The 24,264-nt window shown below is 41.6% G+C and overlaps 1 protein-coding gene across 10 annotated transcripts in view; it reads left to right on the forward strand.

Annotated features, from left to right (window-relative positions):
* col8a1a (collagen, type VIII, alpha 1a) overlaps positions 1–24,264 on the forward strand; it is a 146,329-nt gene that overhangs the window by 79,279 nt on the left and 42,786 nt on the right. Inside the window, exon 1 of one of the 10 annotated variants that reach the window (XM_048541433.2) lies at positions 11,401–11,475. The exons of the other annotated variants lie outside the window; for them this stretch is intronic. The gene's annotated coding sequence lies outside the window, so the exon portion shown is untranslated. Of the gene's footprint in view, positions 1–11,400; positions 11,476–24,264 lie in introns of those variants that run through there. 10 annotated transcript variants of the gene reach the window in all.

A 24,264-nucleotide genomic window follows, 5' to 3' on the forward strand; every position in this document is an offset into this window, starting at 1 on the left:
AGATTGGCAAAGGTAGCCTGGATGAAGAGTTCACCAGATGTGTTCAAGAGATGATTACAGCAGCACTTTCTGGAACCATAAAATAGGTTATATTAGATTTAGTATTGTATAACATGAAGGTAAATTAATGATCTCAGTAAAGTTAACAGTAACCACAATTTGATTGAATTGTACTTCATTTGAAAGGAAAAAGACTAGTATTTTACCCAAGGATAATGGCAACTAATGAAACATAGCCAATATAACTATTTTATTCAAGAAGGAACAGAGGCAGAAAATATAAACTATAGAGCAGTTAGCTTGCTATTTGTGATGGGAAAGTGTTAGAGTTGATCATTACAGTCAGTTTTGCTGGGCACTCAGGAAAAACTGAAAGTAATTGGGGGAAGAGTCAGCATGATTGTGTGAAAGGGAAATTGTTTCATCAATTTATTGGAGCTCTTTGAAGTAGCAACAAAGTGACCTTTTAAAGGTCATTGTGCAAAGTGGAAGCTTATGGCGTAGGGAATAACATTTTACGGATAGAAAATAGACTGGCTGGCAAAAAACATAGTACATGTAAACTGATTTTTTTTTTGCTTATTTGTCACATCCTGTCAGTCTCGATGGGTCTGTGCTGGGACCTCAGCTTTTTACAATTTATGCCAATGACTTAGTTGAGGGGAGCAAAGGCACGGTAGCTAAATTTGTAAATGATGCAAATATTGGGAGAAAAGTATGTTGTGAAGAGGACACGAGACACATATGAGGTACAGTTCGTGTGAATGAATGGAGAAAAAAATCTTAGATGAAAAATAATGTGGCAAAAAGAGGAGAGGAGTTTTTCACTTTTGACAGGACGTATCAAAGCAGGGTATAGTTTAAGTAGAGAATGACTGACTGCTGAATTCTACACTGCAGACAAATTTTTCTAGTGCATGAGCCACAAGAAGTTAACATGCGGGTGCAGCAAGTAATTAAGAAGGCAAATATACTTTCTTATTATTGGAGGATTTGAACATAAGAGTAAGAATTCTATGCTTCAATTCCTACAGGTTATTGCTGAGACCATGGGGCAGGCAGTGGTCTAGTGGTATTATCGCTGGACTGTTAATCCAGAGACTCAGATACTGTTCGAGGGACAGGGGTTTGAATCCCACCACGGCAGATGGTGGAATTTGAAGTCGATAAATACCTGGAATTAACAGTCTAATAATGACCATGAATCCATTGTTGATTGTTGGAAAAACCCGTCTGGTTCACTAATGTCCTTCTAGGGAAGGAAACTGCCATCCTTACCTGGTCTGGCCTACATGTGACTGCAGACCCACATCAATGTGATTGACTCTCAAAATGTCCTGAAGGCAATTAGGGATGGATACTAAATGCTGCCTGGTCAGCGATGCCCTCATCCCACAAATGAATAAAGGAAAAAGAAATCTTGAATGTTGAGTGAATTTTAGCCTCCCTATCTGAGGAAGAATGTAAGTATGTTGGTGTCTGTAAACTAGATTTATACCTGGTATAAGTGAATAGTCTTTGAGGAAAGCTTAGAAAGACTGGAACCTAATTGTCAACTTCATTCAGCAACTTTCATTGTTCTTTGTGGATATGGATAGGATGTTTCTTACAAGTGGGTCCAGAATAATAGGAGATAGTAGGAACTGCAGATGCTGGAGAATCTGACATAACAAGGTGTAGAGCTGGATGAACACAGCAGGCCAAGCAGCATCAGCGGAGCAGGAAAGCTGATGTTTTAGGCCTAGACCCTGAAGACCCGAAACGTCAGCTTTCCTGCTCCTCTGACACTGCTTGGTTTGCTGTGTTTGTCCAGCTCTACACCTGTTATCCTGAAATAATAGGACACTGTTTTTAAAAAAAAACACATTGAGGTCAGTCTTTAAGACCAAGTCAAAAATGGAACTATCAAATAATTATCATAATATTAGCAGAAGGGTTTACAGATTGTTAATCCAGCAGATGTCAAAAAATTCATTGCTCAAGGTTACTGCTAATAAAAGGAGGATCTAAGTACCCTTTTTACTTGCTTGTCCTTACAAATATTTGTTGGGTGACTGCAATGCACTACTTTGACAAGGTTATGACTTTCTCCAACTCCTTGTATGCCAAAAGAAAATTCATTTATCGCTATTCATGCCTTGCCATTTGAAGTTCTCGCAGATCTTTCTGCAGACTGTGGGTATAGACTCTGATAATCCCATGCAAATTTTAACATTAGAAACTATGAATGGCCCTGGCTGTCCCTCTGGTTTCAATGGGTGGGTTCTGACTATCCATTCCAATGATGGGTACAACTCGGGATACATAAAGGGCATATACGATGATGAAAGAACCAAAGTTCGTCTCGGAATGCTAATTTACGGGAGTTGTTCCAGTTCTAACACTTACCCCACAATAGCATAACATGAATAACTATTACTTCTGTATGGGATAGACCTTGTGCCAGTCTGTCACCTCCACTTCCAATCCTACTGACTTTCACTGGGGATGGATACTGAGCAGAAGGTAGGTGGAAAACAACACAATAAGAAAAAAGAACTACTAAGCAAAAAAGAAGTTGCAATCACAATCTTTTTCTAGCCCCTAAGGGCCCCCGCTCTCCAATTATGTGACCTCTTTGAAGTTGAAGACCATTTTGGTTTTAAAAAATCAAGCACAAATAGTAGCCATAGTAATGATTACCAGTTCGGGCCAGAATGTGGGCCACGTCGCATGGTCTTGTATCTCCATTCACATTCTCCCTGCAATTAACTGTGTAGTACATCTGATTCCATTATCATGAAGTCTGTACCACGTACAGATCCCACCCCAAACCCAGCCCAATGTGCCTGTGAGGAGATATGGATTTGTTAAGCTTTTGCCCATTAAAATGATCAGATGGTGTGCAATGTGGGGAATTTTAAAGCTTTCCATTCTGCTATGAAGAATGAAAAGTAGAACATCACTTAAATGGGGAGATGTTGTAAAATATTGCATTCCAAAAGCATCTGTATATCTCTATACATGAATCACAAAGGGATTACATGCAAGTAATTGGGAATACTTGGAATGTTGGCATTTTTTGAAGGGAGGCTGGTTTATAAAAGTAGTAAAGTCTTGCCACAATTATACAGGGTGTGGATGAGACCTAGCTTCCAAGTACTGTGTCCAGCTTTAATTAAAGTGAGACATACTTTCATTTGGAGACAGTTCAGAAAAGGTTCATTAGGTTAATCCCAGAAATTCCAGATGTGAAATGTTGTCTTGAGAAAATGCAAATTGGTCTTTATTAATTGGAATTTGAAAGAATGACCTTGTGATCTTTGACCAGAATTGTACATAGTACTCCAAGTATGGCCTCCCCAACACCATGCACAGTTTTCTAAAGACTTCCCTATTTTTAAACTTCAACTGTTTAACAATGAAGACCAACATTCCATTTTTCTTATTGCTTGCTGTGCCTGCATTTACGTTTTGTGTTTCATGCACAAAAATTCCCAGGGTCCTCTGCACTGCATTTTTGGAGTCTGTCTTCAGTTAAATAATACTCTCCACCTTTTGATTCTTCCTGCTGAAGTGCATGATCTCACGCTTACCCACATTAAATTCTGTCTGCCAAGTTTTATTCTTTCATTCAACTATCTATATCGTCTTCCAGATTTCTTGTGTCATTATCGCAACATGCTCTCTACCTATTTTTGTATAAACAGCAAATTTGGATACCTTACATAGCACCCTTCAAGTCAAATATAGATACTAAATATTTGAGGCCCTCAGAATGGTCTTTGTGGTGCTCCCCTCGTCAAGTCTTTCCAAACTAGAAAGGACCCATTGAAACCAAAAAAGAACTGCAGATACTGTAAATCAGGAACAAAAAAAAAGTTCCTGGCAAAGCTCAGCCGATCTGGCAGTATCTGTGAAAAGAAAATCAGAGTTAGTGTTAACGTTTCTGATCCAGTGACCCTTCCTCAGACCTGCTGAGCTTTTCTCAGCAACTTCCGTTTTTGTTCCTAGAAAAGACCCATTATTCCTGACTCCCTCCCTTCCTTCTTGAATTGGGACATCATATTAAGTAGTTTTCCAATCCACTAGAACCCTCTCAGACTCAATGAATTCTGGAATGTTTTGACCATTGCTTGTACTATCAAAGCAGCTGCTTTCTTTAGAACTTTTTGCAGGCATGCAAGTCCCAGTGATTTATCTACTTGCACTCCTATAGTAGTTTCTCAAATACCTTGTCCATTGTGATAGGACCTTTCCTCAAATTAGCACTGTATGTTGTTTCTTTTTACACACCCATTTGTTTTTATACTTCTTGCAAAAGACCTTTCAGAGTCAAATTTGTCCTTTATTTTTAATTATCTTCTGGGTCATCAGCTCTGATTTGTAAAAAGAAGCAAAATCTCAGTTCTCTCGCCTATCATTACATTTTGCCATTTTGTATGCCTTGGTTTTTGATTTGACACTTTCCTTGACCACCTTTCCTAACTATGGGTGGTTCATCCTTCTTATTGTGTCTGTTTTGACCAAAACGTTTTTTTGCTGACTGATATGAATTATCTGCTTAAATGTTAGCTACTGTTTATACACTGATTTTTTTCCCCTTAGTCTATTTTCCAGCTTGCTTTAAATAACTCTTCCTTCATACTTCTGTAATTGTCCTTCGTTCGAGTTGAGGATACTGGTTTGAGACCCAAGTTGTTCCCCCTCAATATAACAAAGTGTGGAGTTGGATGAACACAGCAGGCCAAGCAACATCTCAGGAGCACAAAAGCCGACGTTTCAGGCCTAGACCCTTCATCAGAGAAGGCTGTAGGCCCGAAACATAAGCTTTTGTGCTCCTGAGATGCTGCTTGGCCTGCTGTGTTCATCCAGCCTCACACTTTATTATCTTGGATTCTCCAGCATCTGCAGTTCCCATTATCTTTGTTCTCCCTCAAACTGGATTTAAAATTCTGCCAGATTGAGATCGCTATTTCCTTAATTGTGAGGTCACTTATTAATTCTACCTCATTACCAATTAGTAGACTTACTGATTAGACTGTTCCTGGGTATGTTGTACAATGTACTGCTTTAAGAAACAATCCCTGATACACTAAACAAACTTGTCTCCCTGTTACCATTGATTGAACAAATCAGAGGGCAATGTGCAGATTAAAATCACCCATGAGAATTGCAGTGCCTTTCCTGCACACCTGAATTATTTCCTTTCCCTGGTCATAACATGAGACAACACTTTGGAGGCTTTTTCTAATATAGTGTAGCCCATTCATAACCTCACTCTTCTTTACATTTCCTTATTTCATAGAATCATAGAATCCCTACAGTGTGGAAACAGGCCATTCAGCCCAACAAGTCCACACTAAGCCTCTGAACAGCCTTCCACCCCAACACCCAATACTGTAACCCTGCATTTCCCTTGGCTAATCCACCTGGCCTGCATGTCCCCTGACACTAGAGGCAATTTAGCATGACCAATCCAATGTTTCCACCCAAACTGATTGCACATGATCTATTTCAGCTGTATCAGTACTCGCCAATGCATAGATGCTTTCCTGTTATTAACAATGCTACCTATCAACTTTCCCTTCCTGCTAATTTGTCCATAATGTCAAATAACTTTTTTGAATTTTGAGTTCCCAGCCATGGTCACCTAGCAACAGTGCCAGCCCAGCTCGTCACCTCCTCCCTAACCTGTTTATCCTCTGACCTATCCCCTCCTCCCACCTCAAACCGCACCTCCATTTCCTACTTACTAACCTTATTCCGCCCCCTTGACCTGTCAGTCCTCCCTGGACTGACCTACCTCCTCCCTACCTCCCCACCTATACTCTCCTCTCCACCTACCTTCTCCTCTATCCATGTTCGGTCTGCCTCCTCCTCTCTCCCTATTTATTTCAGAACCCTCTCCCCATCCTCCTTTTCTGATGAAGGGTCTAGGCCCGAAACGTCAGCTTTTGTGCTCCTGAGATGCTGCTTGGCCTGCTGTGTTCATCCAGCTCCACACTTGGATTCTCCAGCATCTGCAGTTCCCATTATCTCATGTCTCTACAGTTGTCAAGTTACATTCATTTATTTCTATTTTTGCCATCAACTCATCTATATTGTTGCAACATGTATATGTTTAGATAAAGGGTCTTAAGCTTTGACTTTTTACATTATTTCTTACTCTGGTTCTAATTGCTGCCACACTCTTCTGTGTATATTTTCTGTCACACTCTAATTATTATTTGCCTCTTCTCTACCTGCAGCATCTTTGCTTTCATTTATTTTTGATTTTTTTTTAAACTTCCTTTCAATTGATCTGTCCTCCTATTAGTTATTTTAAAACTAACTATAATCCTAGCCAACCAGCCCCGCTCTTCCCCTCCACCAACCAGCCCAGCTCTTACCCTCCACCAACCAGCCCAGCTCTTCCCCTCCACCCACTGCATCCCAAAACCAGTCCAGCCTGTCTCTGCCTCCCTAACCTGTTCTTCCTCTCACCCATCCCTTCCTCCCACCCCAAGCCGCACCCTCATCTCCTACCTCCTAACCTCATCCCACCTCCTTGACCTGTCCGTCTTCCCTGGACTGACCTATCCCCTCCCTACCTCCCCACCTATACTCTCCTCTCCACCTATCTTCTTTTCTCTCCATCTTCGGTCCGCCTCCCCCTCTCTCCCTATTTATTCCAGAACCCTCACCCCATCCCCCTCTCTGATGAAGGGTCTAGGCCCGAAACGTCAGCTTTTGTGCTCCTGAGATGCTGCTTGGCCTGCTGTGTTCATCCAGCTTCACATTTCATTATCTATAATCCTAGCCACTTGATTGACCAGGATACTGGTGCTGACATGATGGCCAAGCGAGTCGGGAATTATGAAACCAGGCAGCGGAGTGTCACTGAGGCTGTAACCAGCCATGATTTTTGTGAAGGGTGGAGCAGACTGGGGCAGCTAAAAACGGGAACAAAAACAGAAGATGCTGGTAAAGCTCAGCAGGTCTGGGAGTATTGTTAGTCACTAACAGTTCCCATTGACAGCTATTCACCCTCCTAGCCAGATTGCTATCAACTCATTTGGCTATCCAACTGCTCTTCTCTGTGTTTCAGCTCTATCCCCTCCCATTGTTTACTCCGTCCCTCTCCCTATCCTCTGCATAGAAACTGTGTCATTTTCCTAACTACTGTCAGTTCTGAGGAAGGATCACTGGAGCCGAAACATTAACTCTTTTTTTCTTCACAGGTGGTACCAGAACTGCTGAGCTTTTCCAGAAACTTCTATTTTTATTCCTGTTTATTCTTTTTTTCTGTTTTTGGTTGGTCGAACACCTTCCACAGGGACTGTACCATCTGGAGCACCATGGTCCACTCTTCCTTCGCTTCCAAACACAGGCACCACCAACACCCACCCCACCTGAGAGCCCCACGGCATCTTCCCCTGCAATTGCCAAAGGAGTAACACCTGCCCATTTACCTCCTCCCTCTCCAGGATTCCAGGGCCAAAACATACCTTCCAGGTGAAGCAGGGCTTCACCTGCACTGCCCAGAATCTAATCTACAGCCTTCGCTGCTCACAATCGTCCCATCTGCATTGGGGAAACAAAGCTTAGACTCGGTGACAGCTTCACAGGACACCTATCTTCTCCTCGCAAAAGAAGACCCTGAGCCTCCAGTTATAACACAGTGTGGAGCTGGAGGAACACAGCTGGCCAGGCAGCATCAGAGGAGCAAGAACCTGATGTTTCAGGTTGGGACCCCACTTCAGAAACTATCTCTGAGCTTCCAGTTGCCTGCCACTTTAACACACCACCCTGTTCCCTGGCCAACATTTGTGTCTCTGGCTTGATGCAGTGTTCCATTGAAGCTTAGCGCAAGCTGGAAGAGCAACACCTCATTTTTCCACTTGGGAACCCTGCATTCCCCCCCAGACTGTATGGAGTTCAATAATTTTAGGCCTTAAACTCCCCCACATCCTAGCCCCCTGCCCCACACACCAGGCCTTGTTATCACATAGTCTGCCATTACACACCACCTATTGTTTGTCACTAACAGTCCCCATTAACAGCTATTCATGCTCCTAGGCAGATCATTATCAATTTCTTTGTCTATTCAACTGCTGTTTTCTCTCTCTTTGGGCTCTGTCCCCATCCAATGTTAACTCCCTATCCCAGCACCCTCCCTATTTTGTGCATATATACAAACATTTCCTTTGGTACCATCAATTGAGGATGGGTCACCGGACCCAAAATGTTAACTCTGATTTTTTTTTCTTCACAGATGGTGCCAGACCTGCTGCGTATTTTCAGCAACTTCTGTTTTTGTTCCTGAGTTCTTTCAGTTTTTATAGGGCAGCTAAAAGTTTACTATTCCCAATATTCTAATGTTCTTTTTGCATTCATAAACCTGTCTGTGACAGACATTGGCTTTCATAGAGCCCAACATTTGATTTGACTTCTCTCCAAATGTGTTTTATGATCCATTTTCAAGTGTCACATAAGTGGCATTTTTTGAAGGTTTTTCAGAATGAATTCTTTGCAAACCTATTTCCTCAATACCAACAGATGTTTGAAGGCATCATCTTAATTCATACATAAATAAAGCCAAGTGGGGGAAAAAATGAAAATTTCCGAGTGAGCATTACCGAACTACCAAAAGAATCTCACGTCTACTAAGATAATGTGTGTTAGATGTCTTTGAATACAAAGAACCCATTGCAAGGTCTCCAAACGCTTTTGATGATTTTCATGGGAAGCTCAATGTTTGATCTGTTTTCTGCCTGTCTGTCTAAATAAGGTGACAACAAAAGAGACAATAAACTTCGTCACTGTGTACAACTACTATACGCCACACACATTAGATTTAGTGTTTTTGATGTGTACTTCAGAGATCAATATAATGCCTTCCTTGCTATTCCCAGTGTGCGTACTGCTACACTGAAGATGCTTGGTTCAACTAGTGAGGTGCCAGACAACAGAAAAGAATGACTTTGGAGATACTGCTGCCAAAATATTAACGACAGGCCATTGTGTATTTAGTGTATATTTGTAGGAAATACAAACACTGTGTATGGCGAACTGGTGTGTAAATATCAGCTTTGCAAGCAAGGCGATCACTTTTTAAATCTGAAAGGTGTTTTTATGTTAATATAGCGTGAAAATAGATGTTTTGATGGCTTTGTAGAAGTCAGAGCACTTTGAGATTACTACACAATAAAGACATGAGGATTTATTGGAATCAATGTGCTTTTTCTTAATGACTGTTAAGGGAGCGTTTATAATGCAGACTTTTTTTGTTAGTTGGTCTGGTTTCTAACCTGACCACTACCTGCAACTTAGCTGGAGTGCCCTTTTAAACACAGCCAATTCGGCCAAATTGAAAGGGCCGGCTTAGAAAATGCTTCTTTTGAAGTAAATTTCTAAATCCATTTATGGTAAATATCAGTGACAAAAGCACAAGGAAAACTTAAAGAACCTTTAACAAACTCAACATGGAAAACATTATTCGTTTGGGCAAGAGCCAACAGAAACACAGTCATTTTCAAAAGGTTTTATCTGATACTTCTCACCAGATGAAAAGTTCTATGTTCTGTACCTAAATTGCTGAGGGATATGATTATTACACCCCATCACACTAAAGAGCTGGTATGAAAGAAAGGAATGGAAACTTGGGGAAAAAAACACAGCAATCATGGATATTTTTCAATCAACTATTTGGCAGCCCTCTTAAGGTGTGGGCCTACCATTCATCAAATTTTTTTTTGTATGAAACATAAAGAGCAACTGTGAAGGAAGCATTTACGTTTTAGTGTAGGCCACTATATAGTTTCATGTAAAATTAGTTTTTTAAAAATCCTACATTTTAAGATAAAACTCTATCAATTTTTTCTGCAAGATACCCAATGTAAAGGATTGTTCTCTTACGCCAGTAATTATGATCTACAATGATTTCCATTGTAAATATGCAGAATCCAATCATAAATGTTCAGGTATTGAACAGGGAATATTGTAGGAGTCCTTCAATTGTGAAAGTCAGAATTGACAATTTGGAAACATTGCATGTTTCTCCTGTAACAGTTGTAATATGTTTTGGGATTTTAATCAAAAGCTTTAAGAAAGGGAGGGAGAAGTTCCCTCAGATTCCCATTGTTAAACAAGCGATTGATCCATTCAGTAAGGAAATAGATTACCAGGCTGGGAGTCTCTCCACTGGAGAAAAGATGGCTAAGTGTGTCCTGAAAAGTCTTTTAAAATCATGAAAAAATTTGATAGAGAGATTTCTTCTACTTGTGAGAAAGAGAATAATTAAAGGCCATCAATACAAAATAGTAGCCAAGAAATCCAAAAGGGAATTCAGAAGAAATTCATGATGGTATTTTCTGAGTGCTTGAGCAAAGTGAGATGAGCCTGCTGACTTTGTGCTTACTTGGACACACTTAGCATCTCTGGCTTGCATTGCCTTTTGGCCCATTGCCACAGGCTGTCAGCATCTTTGGGTTAACTTGTTTTTTTTCTAGTGCAGACCCTTTGTCATGGATGGCAGCACTGAATAGTAAAATGGGGTAGACATGCCGATGTATGGCACTCTGCATCACACTCAAAAAAGGAAAGGAGACGAGTCCTTAGAGCCATTAAGGGGAACTATGGTCAGTCAGGAATGTGACAGCATCCAGTCAAGGCTCTTCTCCAGTCTCAGTCCATCTTCAGAGATAATGGGAACTGCAGATGCTGGAGAATCCGAGATAACAAAGTGTGAAGCTGGATGAACACAGCAGGCCAAGCAGCATCTCAGGAGCACAAAAGCTGACGTTTCAGGCCTAGACCCTTCATCAGAGAGCAAATCTTCAGTCAGAGGCAGGATCTGGGAATTAGTTTCCTTGCAGTCTGGGGATTGGACAATGGTCAGAATCATACTAGGTCAAGTTGTACCATAGAGTCATAGAGATATACAGCATTGAAACAGACAGTTCAGTCCAACTCATCCATGCTGACCAGATATCCTACATAAATTTAATCCCATTTGCCAGCTTTTGGCCCATATCCCTCTAAGCCTTTCATATTCATATACCCTGCCAGATGTCTTATTAAATGTTTTAATTGTACCAGCTTTCTCCACTTCCTCTGGCAGCTCACTCCATTCATGCACCACCCTCAGTGTAAAAAAAAATTCCCCTTGGGTCCATTTTATTTCTTTCACCTTAAGCCAATGCCTCTTGGTTTTGGACTCCCACACCTTGGGGAAATGACATTGCCTGTTTACCCTATCCATGCCCTTCATGATTTTACAAACCATATAAATCCCTCAGCCTCCATGCTTCAGGTAAAATACACCCAGCCTATTCAACCTTTCACTGTAGTTCAAGCTCTCCAACATTGGCAACATCCTCAAATTTTTTTCTGAACCCGTTCTGGTTTCATATCATCCTTCCTATAGGAGGCAGACCAGAATTGAACACAGTATTCCAAAAGTGGCCAAACAAATGTCCTCTGCAGCCAGTTCTACCAGTTCAAGGATCAGAGGTAAGTCGTTCAGGGAGCTGTGGTGACCTCGGTTTGAGCACTTGGCAGTCACAGTCAGGGTTAAACTCTCAAGTCAGGCCAGGGGCTGGGCCTTGGTCAGTGTTGGGGATTTGAGCAGCAATCATCTAGGAGATCAGTCCCTGCACCGCACTGGAAAGTAGCGAACTCTGATCTGGGGATAGATGTAAGATGCTATGACCCTGATGGTATAATGAAAGTGAAAGGAGGAGCAACTTCAAATGTAAGTCTGGGATCTGGTACATAATATGGGATACTGTGGGAGGATCATGAGGTATGTCACTCACCAACATGCTAACTTAAATGAGAGGATAGTGAATTGTTACAGTGGGCGCAGCAATGCAGTAGCCAAGGAAGTAAGGGAGAAAATTGGGGATATTTGTCACAAATCAGAGTTAAGTGGGAACATGGAGTGTCTGAAAGCTGATGGGCTTGACAGTGACAGCAACACAAAATGTTTCATGACACATTCAGGGGAGGAATCTTGACTATACACGTGGGCACCCAGACTGCCTCTGGGCAGTTAGGGATGGCCAGTAAATGCTGGCCTAGCTAGTGATGTCCATATCTCATGAATGAATTTTTGAAAAAAAAACTTCATCTGCACTCTCCAGTCACATTATTCCAGCTGAAGTCTGATTGGTGTTTCATTGAAATTCACCATCACTTCAGTGCTCCTGTAGTCCATGCACCTATTAATGAAGTTGAGGATGCTGTCTCTTTTGTTAACTGCTCACTACCCTTGGTACCACCTTTTGTGGGGTGTACGTACCTTTCACACTCTGGTCTCTCCTCCCAGACAGAGCACCTAAAACTAAAAAAAATCTACGTCTGTGTTTACCTTGATGTATAACATTTAAAATATAGATAAATCTTTTAAATGTGCTTCAGCCCAGCCAGTAAAAACAAAATGCCCAAATCATGCATCTGATATTAATAATGAACAGTAATACATTCACGTGCATTTCCTCTCTACACTAGTTCAAACAGAATATAGCATTTTTTTTTTAAAAAAGCACAAGTATTACTTCCAAGTATTTGCAATCATATAGCCTTTCAAAGCAGTAAATCTTGTATGAGGCTTTTGAGTCTCCTATGGTAACCATGCCATCGACGAGAAATTTATGGGAGCCAGTTTAGATCCAGCAGACCTACAGATTTTGAACAAAAATGCACTGTTCTAAATCCTAGGTCTACCATATTATCTATGCACAGGTTTTGAAATTGCATTGGGGTAAATGCTAACATATGGGGCAGAAAAGTTGACATTTCAGGTCAGGATCCTTCTTCAGAAATGGGGACGGGGGAAGGGAGCATCTGAAATTAATAGAGAGAGGAGAGATGGGGCTGGGGAGGGTAGGTGGGACGGTGATAGGCGAGTGCAGGTGGGGAGTGGTGGGGATTAGTCAGTGAGGTGGGAGGAGCAGATAGGTGGGTGAGAAGGTGGACAGGTTGTGTTAGGTCAAGGAGGTGGGGACAAGAGGGAGTTTGGGCATGGGATGAGGCCAGGGATTGGGGAGATTTTGAAACTGGTAAAGTCCACATTGAGACCATTGGGTTGTAGGCTTCCAAGGCGGAACATGAGGTGCTGTTCCACCAGTTTCCAGGTGGCATCGTTGTGACACTGGAGGAGTCCCAGGATGGACATGTGACCCAGGGAGTGGGAGGGGCAATTGAAGTGGTTTGCAACTGGAAGGTGTTGTCGTTTGTTGCGAACCAGTGCAGTTGCTCCACAATGCAGTTTCTGAGCCTCCACTTAGTCTCACTGATGTAGAGGAGACCACCTTACAGCAGCCTGAGCAATGTGGGTGACAATAAGATTTGTTGGACAATTGGTTAAGATGTCTGGTCATGCCTACCTCTGACATAAGGAATGACTTGTTACATCTTTTATGCATTTGCTGAGTGGAGAGGCGACTTTGTCACTACACAGTGGCATTGTCTTTTACAGGGAAATGTAGCTTGTTTAACACTTTATTAACACCACAACTGGCCCCATTAATATTCAGCTCCATTTCTTGGCAAATATGCTTGAACAAGATCGCAGGAACTGCAGATGCTGGACAATCTGAGATAACAAGGTGTAGAGCTGGATGAACACAGCAGGCCAAGCAGCATCAGAGGAGCAGGAAAGCTGACGTTTTGGGCCTAGCTGGATGTTGAGAAATCTCAACTCGGAAGTAGAGCAGGTACCTTGATGACTCACTGTTGGCTGTGAAGAGCTCCTCTGTTGCTCAGTCACAGATAGCAGCAGGACATGACCCATAGCCATCACAGACACACACACAGACACACTCAATGTCCATGGACATTGGCATACAACAGTTGCCAATCCCTCCGGACCATCATGGCTCCTCTCCGATTCACTTTCAGGCTGCTCAGGAAGCCCAGCCGCAGGCTGCAATGGCAACAAGCATTGAAAGGCTACTGCTAGGTGACTATGTGCAGGGACAAATACCTAGTTTACAGATTGGCCTAGGTCTTATCTCGGGGCTGCTCACTTTCTTATTTGGCACTTGCTCACTTCATGCTGACCTGCATGTTAACAGTACCCTTGCTTTGCTGTGCCATACCAGGAGTGGCATCATTTCAGTGCTTCAGCAGTAGACAGGGGTTATCAGTGGTGCTGAACTGATGTACTTGTTTGCACAGATACAGACAGGTTGCTGGATGTACCCAGGTAAGGATGTTGTAGAACATTGAACTGTACAGCACTGGAATGTACTGTTTGGCTCACAATGTTGTGCTGAACGTGATGTCCAATGAAACTAATCCTTTCTGCCTGCCCCTTGGTCCACATCCCTCCATTCCTTGCATGTTCATGTGCTTGCCTAAAAGTCCCTTAAATGCCATTTATCATACCTGCCTCTACCACCATCCTTGGCAGTATGCTCCAGGCTCCTACCACTCTTTTTTTAAAAAAACTTGCCTTTCACAACTCCTTTGAACTTTTGTCCCTCTAACCTTAAATGCATGTCCCCTTGTATTAGACATTTCAACTCTGGTTTGACGGTCAGAATCTTTTTCCCTATCAATGCATCTCATATTTTTATAGACTTCTGCCAAGCCTCCCCTGAGCCTCCATTGCTCAAGAGAAAACAACTTGGATTTTCTCGCCTCCTTATAGCTCATACCCTCTAATCCTGGCAGCATCCTGGTAAACCTCTTCTGTATACTCTGCAAAGTCTCTACATACTTCCTTTAATGCAACAACCAGAATTGAACTCAATACTCTAAGGGTGACCTAACCAAATTCTTATAAAGCTGCAACATGACATCTTGATTCTTATACTCAATTCCCCAACCAATAAAGGCAAGCATGCCATATGTCTCCTTGACCACCCTGTGTACTTGCATAGTCACTTTCAGGGAGCTCTGGACTTGAACCTAATGCTGTTTAAAGTCCTGCCGCTAACTGTATTCTTTTCCTGAACATTTGATCTCCCAGAATGCAGCATCTCACACTTGCCCAGGTTAAACTCCATCTGCCATTTCACCACCCATATCTGCAACAACTCTGTATCCCGCTGTATCCTTTGATAAGTTTCTAAACTATCCACAACTCCTCCAATCTTTGTATTGTCTGCAAATTTACCAACCCACCCATCCACATTTTCAACCAAGTCATTTATATAAATAACAAACAGCAGAGGTCCCAATATGGATTCCTGTGGAACACTACTAGTCACATATCTCCAGCCAGAAAAACACCCTTCCAGAACTACCGTCTGTCTTCTATGGACAAGATGAGAAATCACACAACACCAAGGTTATAGTTCAACTTTCAGAGTCTCACTCCTTCTTCAGGTGATAGTGAGGGAGATAGTATCAGACACAGAATTTATAAGCAAAAGATCAAAGGCTCACACCACTAATGAGGATGTACTAACAAACCTAAGATGCTGATAAATCTTTAGTCAGTCAGAAGGTTTTAATTGAATAATATGTATGTAGGTAAATCCCTGAATTCCATTCAAATCCTTGTCCTGAGAGGACTAAAGATTTTATCAGTGTCAGGAAGGGGTGATATTTTAGGTCAGACAATGCATGTTAGGTGTGAGGCCTTGTTTGTGTTTTGGTTTGAAGTCAGACTGGTTTTATTTCTAAAGCAAAAATTTATAAAATGCCACATTGACTGACTCACTGAATGACTATAAATTGTGTGCTAGAATGTATCCACAAATGCAAATTCATTCCATAGATGTGCGGGGGCATGTGTGTGTGTTCATTCTCCTGGGTGAGTACAAATGCAAAGTATTCATTCAGGATCTCACTCACATTCTCTGTCTTTAAGCACAAGTTCCCTCCTTTATCCTTGAGTGACCTTACCTTCTCCTAGTTACCCTCTTGTTTTTCATGTATCTAGAGAATACCATGGGATTCTCTCTAACCCTCCCTGCCAAGGTAATTTCATGGCCCCTTCTTGCTCTCCTAATTCCCTGCTTGAGTACTTTTCTTATATTCCTCATGGGCCCTGTACAATTTTAGCTTCTTAAACCTTACATATGCTTCTTTTTTTCTTTTTGACTAAATTCTCAAACTCCATCATTATCCAAGAGTCCCTTATCTTGCCATCCTTATCCTTCTTCCTTACTGGAACGTGCCAATCTTGAACTCCCCGCTTAAGGCCTTTAATCAATTCCCACATATCAAATATGGACTTGCCTGATAATAGCTCCTCCCAATTAACGTTCCCTAGCTCCTGTCTAATATTGACGTAATTTGCCCTCTGCCAATTTAATACCCTCCCACAAGGGCGTGATTTATCCTTGTTCATAGCTATCTTAAAACTTAAGGCATTGTGATCTCTGTTTCCAAAGTGCTCTCCCACTGAAAGGTTAGTCACCTGGCCAGACTCATAAGCCAATGCAAGGTCCAGTATGGCCCCTCTTGTGAATGGCACAGCAAAGTCTCAATCTAACACCAACGGCATGTGCCAGTGCCTGCATGGCAAGCATACTGCAACATTTATTCAGCCAAACTGCCACATGAGAAACTGGGTGAGAATTAGTTCTCAGTTCAGTGGGAGAGGGCAGTCTGCTCACAGTCCAGGGTTTTGATGTTGGCCCAATATCTGGTTAGGCTGCTCAAAGCTGTGGGGTCTGTCTGATTACAATCCGAGGGGTGGGCAACAGTTAGTCCCGTCGGGCCTTCACCAGCAGTTAGGGGACTCAGGTGTCATCACATGAAGTGCCATTAACACAATGATCAGAGGTCTGGTTAGACATGTTTAGAGGCTGCTCACTGAAGGCAATCAAAGGTCTGAGTGAATACAGTCCTGGGGGGTCCATCTGTAGGTCATTGCCCCTCCAGCCCTCCTTGCATCAATCTCAATTAAGGGATTACTGTCAAAGAGAATGTAATCCGGGTTGGGTGGAGGGAAGGCAAAGACATGTGTAGAGCTAGAGTCAGGGACTGTATTAAGGGGAACTCAAGCTGTATGGGGTACATGTGAAACATCATAGGAGGGCACAGTAGGCCAAAGGAGAGGGGATCATGGCAGTTACTGTGATAGTGACCACCACAGGGAAAGCACAGAGGACTCAGCTAGTCATCATTAAAGTGAAATGTTGGTTTTACGGTCTAGGAGGACAGTTGGAAGCAAAGCTCAGTGTGGTTGGTTTTGCATGTGGGGGATATGGTCATTCAGGGTAGTGAGAAAGAAAAGCAAACTGGAGGATTTGAGAGAGGGAACCTGACGACTATGCATAGCCTAGCGGTGCTTGGTGAACATCATAAGTTGTGTTCCATGCTATCACTTGCCATTCCCTGGATGTGAAATATAATTGGAAAATAGCTGGGCAATACCCAGGGCGGTAGAGTGTTAGGTCTAATTTTCACATTTTTATCCTTATTTTTATCTTTATTCTTATTCTTATCCTTTTATTGATTTTGAATTGTGAGCTTGAAATGACTTGAGAACTTTGTGGCAACTAGTGGTAAATGGAAAAGAACAGATTGAACAAGATTTCTTTGTTTGTAAGGCCAGGCCTAAATGTTGCAGATTTTTTAGAACCTTTTTAATCAAGGCTAAGATACTGAACCCTGCAGGAAGAGTGTTGTGCTCAAACAGGTAATTGTTATTCATGAGGTCAGTATCTGAGAATTGGTTCTGGCAAGTCTGGAAGAGTTCTAACCGACGGTTGTTGTTTAAGGAGGCCTTGCGAGGACTTGATCAGTCTATCAGGATGGAACTAGAATCAATGATTTTCTTTTAACCTATGTTTTCTGAGAGATGGTTCTGGGCTGCTGCCAAGACAGCATGAAGGATTTGAAAGCTCCCTGCCTAGTCTGCTACACCAGCTTCCAGAAGACCAAATAGAAAGCTGAGTTATAAGTATTGCTGTGTTTGCCCAGACGAACTGAGGAAATGATGCAGAAAAAAAAGACAAGGAGTCCAAATTTATACCTGTGAAACAGAAATGGCTTTCAAGATGTTAAGAAATCTGACCAGTTTTCTTATTTTGGTTTATTAATATATTTCCCATGTTTGTTTGAAAGAGGTGGACAGTGTAATTTCAATAGGCAGACAACAGTAGTAAAGACTAAGTATACTTATGATGCTGTCAGAGAAATTATTCTTTTTAGAAGGATTTAAAACTTGCTTTCCTTCTATAATCGGAACTCATGTAGAAGACCAAACGATAGCAATGGCAAGATAAGCAGGAATAATGGCTGACAATTATGAACTGATCTATAAACCTTTACTTCTAACACCCCCGAACTTTGAGAAAAATATGAAGTGGAAGGAAGGCAGTAGCCGGGGCGGCGGGGGGGGGGGGGGGGGGGCGGGGGGGATGAACAGTAAGGAACACCCCAAGAACTTTACCTCAGATTAAAGAGGAAATTGCTGAAGGAGGAGGTGAAGTTTGAAAATTTAAATATTTCTATTATTTTGAGGCAGGCCATATGGGTTTGGAATGTTGGAACTTCCAAGGTAGACCTGTGGGGTTTTTAAGCATTACTGAAAATGAGTCTGAGAAAGGAACACAAAAAGACAATACCACGGACCAGGTTGCAGCTGGAACTGTAACAAAAGAGCTGGAAGTGAATTCCGTCAGTTGTAAAAGAAGCTGTAAGGGTAGACAAACGGGTGTGCAGGATTTTTGTCAAAAGGAATGGTGATAGGTTAGGTGGACAAAAAGTTGGCAAATGGAGTATAACGTGGGAACATGTGAAGATGTCATTTTTAAAGGGTGAACAAAAGTACAATATTATTTAAATGGAGAAAAAGTGCAGAAAGCTGCAACACAAAGGGACTTGGCGGAACTTGTGCATAAAACACAGAGCACACAGGTGCAGCAGGTAATACAAAGAAACAAAGAAACCTACAGCACAGGAACAGGCCCTTCGGCCCTCCAAGCCTGCGCCGATCAAGATCCTCTGTCTAGCCTGTCATCTATTTTCTAACGGTCTGCGTCCATTTGCTCCCTGCCCATCCATGTACCTGTCCAAATATATCTCAAAAGACGCTAACGTGTCTGCGTCTACCACCTCCGCTGGCAACGTGTTCCAGGCACCCACCACCCTCTGTGTAAAGAACTTTCCACGCATATCTCCCCTAAACTTTCCTCCTCTCACTTTGAACTCATGACCCCTAGTAATTGAGTCCCCCACTCTGGGAAAAAGCTTTTTGCTATCCACCCTGTCTATACCCCTCATGATTTTGTAGACCTCAATCAGGTCCCCCCTCAATCTCCGACTTTCTAATGAAAATAATCCTAATCTATTCAACCTCTCTTCATAGCTAGCACCCTCCATACCAGGCAACATCCTGGTGAACCTCCTCTGCACCCTCTCCAAAGCATTCACATCCTTTTGGTAATGTGGCGACCAGAACTGTACACGGTACTCCAAATGTGGCCGAACCAAAGTCCTATACAACTGCAACATGACCTGCCAACTCTTGTACTCAATACCATGCCCAATGAAGGAAAGCATGCCATATTCCTTCTTGACCACCCTATTGACCTGTGTTGTCACCTTCAGGGAACAATGGACCTGAACACCCAGATCTCTCTGTTCACCAATTTTCCCTAGGACTTTTCCATTTACTGTATAGTTCGCCCTTGAATTTGATCTTCCAAAATGCATCACCTTGCATTTGCCCGGATTGAACTCCATCTGCCATTTATCTGCCCAACTCTCCAGTCTATCTATATTCTGCTGTAATTTCTGACAGTCCCCTTCACTATCAGCTACTCCACCAATCTTAGTGTCATCAGCAAACTTGCTGATCAGACCACCTACACCTTCCTCCAGATTATTTACATATATCACAAACAACAGTGGTCCCAGCACAGATCCCTGTGGAAAACCCCTGGTTACAGGTCTCCAATTTGAGAAACTCCCTTCTACGATTACCCTCTGTGTCCTGTTGCCCAGCCAGTTTTTTATCCATCTAGCTAGCACACCCTGGACCCCATGTGACTTCACTTTCTCCATCAGCCTGCCATGGGGAACCTTATCAAATGCCTTACTGAAGTCCATGTATATGACATCTACAACCTTTCCCTCATCAATCAACTTTGTCACGTTCTCAAAGAATTCTATTAAGTTGGTAAGACATGACCTTCCCTGTACAAAACCATGTTGCCTATCAGTGATAAGCCCATTTTCTTCCAAATGGGAATAGATCCTATCTCTCAGTATCTTCTCCAGTAGCTTCCCTACCACTGACGTCAGGCTCACCGGTCGATAATTACCTGGATTATCCTTGCTGCCCTTTTTAAATAAGGGGACAACATTAGCAGTCTAACAAGGCTCACAGAATGTTGGCCCTTATTCCAATGGGATTGGAGTACAAGAACAGGGAAATCGGACTGCAACAGTATAAGGTGGTATTGAGACCATATCGAGAGTACTGTGCACAATTTTGGTCTCATGTTTAAGGAAAGTCATCATTTTATTGGAGGCCATTGAGAGAAGGTTTATTCAGATGATCCCCAGTATGGAAGGGATGTTGTATGAGCAAAGGTTAAACAAGTTGAGGGTCTACTGACTAGAGTTTGGAAGAATGAGAGGTGATCTCATTGAAACATAAGATTCATCAGGGGCTTAACGGGGTAAACGCTGAAAGGATGTTTCCCCTCATAGGAGATTCTATGACCAGAACTCATAGTCTCAGAATAGAGGGGCATCTTTTTAAGAATGAATTGAGGTGAAATGTCTTCTCTGAGAGTTGAGAGGCTTCGGAACTTTGTGCCACAGATCTGTGGCAACAGGGTCGTTGTGTACATTTACGGCTGAGATAGATTTTTGGTGAGTAGGGAAATCAAAGGTTATGGGGAAAAGGCAGAAAAGTGGACATGAGGTCTGTTGGATCAGCCATGAATGGTGGAGCCATCTTGAAGGGGCTGAATGTCCCCCTTCTGTTTCTATTTCTTTACGGTCTTATCCTTTTTGACTCCTTTTATTCTTCAGGTGAGGTAGCTAAACCGATAATCATACTAATAGGTACAGAGGCAACGTAATTTTATGGGAGAAATAATTAATTTTTCCCTCTAGAGAGTTCAGTTGGGGCTTAAGCATTAAGTGGGATTGACATATAATATATCCCAGTCCCAGTATATAAGGAACACCCAGAATGTGATTTGTTTTCATGAGAGGTTGGTGTAGTAAAAACATTACCTGTTGAAGGAGTAGATTTACTTCTGGGTAACGATTTGGCAGGACTAAGGGTGGTAGCATCCCCAATAAGTACAAAATAGCCAAAGGAGGTACAAGAAACAGAACAATTGCAAGAGCAGGTTCCTGCTATCTTTCTTTCATTTATGGTAACCAAGGTAATGGTTCAGCAAAAGCCATCAGTGAAGGTTGATGTGACAACATCAGCAGTTGAAAGGACAGCTGGAACTCTCCTGACAGACGAAGATAATCCAGGTGGAGCGTTCGGTGCGATGTTTCTAATCACATCACGAAAAGCAATAAATTTAGCATGGTCAGCTCATACTGAGTTGGAAGTTGAAAGAGTTCCAGAGTGCTGTTATCCAGACAACAGAGTGCTGATAAGGAAGTGGCAATCTCTTCATTGACCTGCAGATAAAGAATGGTCTGTTTTACAGCAGGGAGTGATACTGTCCAGTTGTTGCAGGGAAATATTGTAAGTGGTACATGAGATTCCCATGGCAGGATATTACGGTTTCAAGAAACTCTGGTATTTTACTTGGGCCAAAACTGCATAAAGGAATGGTGCAGTTTTGTAAAAATGTCATACCGTGCTGAGCCGTAGGTAAAGCTCAACATGTGATTAAACCAGCACCCAATATTTCTGTACTAGTTTTCAATCACGCACTAATGGATTGTGTAGGACCATTATCCAAAATAAAAATATAAAAATAATATATCCCATTGTAGATATGACTACTCAATTTCCAGGTTATTTTTATAAAAATAATCAGAACTAAATTGATGGAAGAGCTCTTTCAGTTTTTCACTCATTAAGATGTACCAATAGAACTACAGACTGATCATAGGTCTAAGTTTATTTCAAAAAGTTTTTAAGATATCGTCAATACAGAATAAACAGTTGAAACTGACTGCATACCCACAGACTCAAGGTGCCCTGGAGAAGTGTTGCCAAAGCTCTTAAAACCATGACCAAAGCCTATTGTTATGAGGATTAGGACAAAGGGTTAGACTTTCTCTTATTTGAATGCCAGAGATACTCCAAATGAATTTTCAGGCTTTAACCCATTCAAATTAATTTATGGCTGTAAAATAAGAAGGCCATTAAAATTGATTACAGACAGACTGTTGAGCCAGAAAAATGAATCTTCAACATTAGAGTATGCGTCTACATTTCTCAAAAGGCTAACAGGAGCATGTAGAATTGCACAGGTTCATAAAAGCTTCATAAAACAAGCTGAAAGAAGGGCAGATAGATATGACCACCAAAAATTTTAAACCAGGAGATGAAATTTTGGCACTGGTGCCTTTACAAGATGAACCATTAAAGGCAAAATTCAGTAGCCCTGTGAAGTAATTAGAAGGGTTAGTCAGGTGACATATTTAATTGATACTCCTAATTTGTAGAAAAAAGAACTGATTATGTCACGTGAACATGTTCAAACAGTACTATTGTAGATGAGTCAATGAGAATGTATAGACATATCACGTATCCTCCTCCACTACATTTACTACGAGAAAGAAGGGTGAAAACCAAAGAGAATCAGTCAGTTCCCACAGTGAACTTTCTACTTCAAATTCAGTGCTATTAGAGAATTCAGACACTGTGTTTTCATATCTGGAGAAAGATCAACAGAGATTGTTTAGGAAAAATACAAATAAGTTTGCAAAGGTATAGTTGCCATTAACTGAACATTATAATTTGGACCCAATAAAACAAAACCCATTTTGGTTAAGTGATAATGGGAACTGCAGATGCTGGAAAATCCAAGGTAATAAAATGTGAGGCTGGATGAACACAGCAGGCCCAGCAGCATCTCAGGAGCACAAAAGCTTTTGGGCTCCTGAGATGCTGCTGGGCGTGCTGTGTTCATCCAGCCTCACATTTTATTACCCCATTTTGGTTAAAACTAGAGAAACAGGTCAAAGTAACAGAGGAAGTTCAATACATGTTGGAGAAGCAATTGATTGAACCAAGTCAGAGTAGTTGGAGTTCTCCTGTAGTAATGGTTCGTAAACCAGATGATTCAATTAAATTACTTGTAGACTACAGGAAAGTGAATGCGACAAAAGTGCATTCATACCATTTTCCCAGTCTAGAAGATAGCGTTGGTAGAGTTGGTAGTGCGTCATTCTTATCTAAAATTGATTTGTTAACAGAATATTCGCAAGTACCACTGGTGAACTAAAGAAATTTCTAGGTTTGTTACACCTAATGGATAGGACCAATGTCAGGTTATGTCATTTGAATTTGAGAATGTGCCAACTACATTTAATGAAAATAATTAAAGCTAAAATGCCTAATTGTGTAGTTTACTTGGATGGTGTCATAGTATATAATATTATATGGAAGGACTAAATAGAACAGTTAGAAAACTTGTTTACGCAATTACAATCAGTTGGGTTGGCACTAACAAAAAGTGAATTTGTAGAAGCCAAAGTATCATACTCAGGACATGTTGTGGAGCAAGGACTGGTATCACCTAAAACAGCAAAAGTAGAAGTTACACTTGAGCTGCCCACCCCTAAACAAAAACAGGAGATGATGAGATTTTTGGGAATGTGCGAATTGTATTGAACATTTGTAAAAGATTTTAGTACAGTAGCCATTCCTTTGACTAATTGGCTATGTCAACAAATTAATATGGTATGGAAAGCTAAAAATAAATTTTAATGAATTCATCTACAATAGCTGCACATAACTTTAACAAACCATTGAAATTGTAATATATGCTAACAGTTTTGGAATTGGAAGCTGTACTCTTGCAGAAATTGAACAGACATCAATGAAGATACTCCATGATTCAGAAAGAAGCATTTGAAGATTTAATAGCTCTTCAATTCTTTTGTTGTTTATATTTGAAGTTGACACTTTGAAACAGTCATTTTTACAGACCTCTTACCTTAAACTGAAGCCCTGGAAAAAGACTGAGTGCATTCACCCTATCCAGGCCTCTCGTGATCCCACACATTTCTATAAGATCCCCCCTCAGTCTCATAGAACATAGAAAAGTACAGCACAGTACAGGCCCTTCAGCCCACGATGTGGTGCTGTGGAATAATCCTAATCCAAAAATAAAATAACCTAACCTACATTCCCCTCAATTCACTGCTGTCCATGTGCATGTCCAGCAGTTGCTTAAA

Source organism: Stegostoma tigrinum, chromosome 12 (assembly GCF_030684315.1).
Source record: "Stegostoma tigrinum isolate sSteTig4 chromosome 12, sSteTig4.hap1, whole genome shotgun sequence".
Classification (NCBI taxonomy): domain Eukaryota; kingdom Metazoa; phylum Chordata; class Chondrichthyes; order Orectolobiformes; family Stegostomatidae; genus Stegostoma; species Stegostoma tigrinum.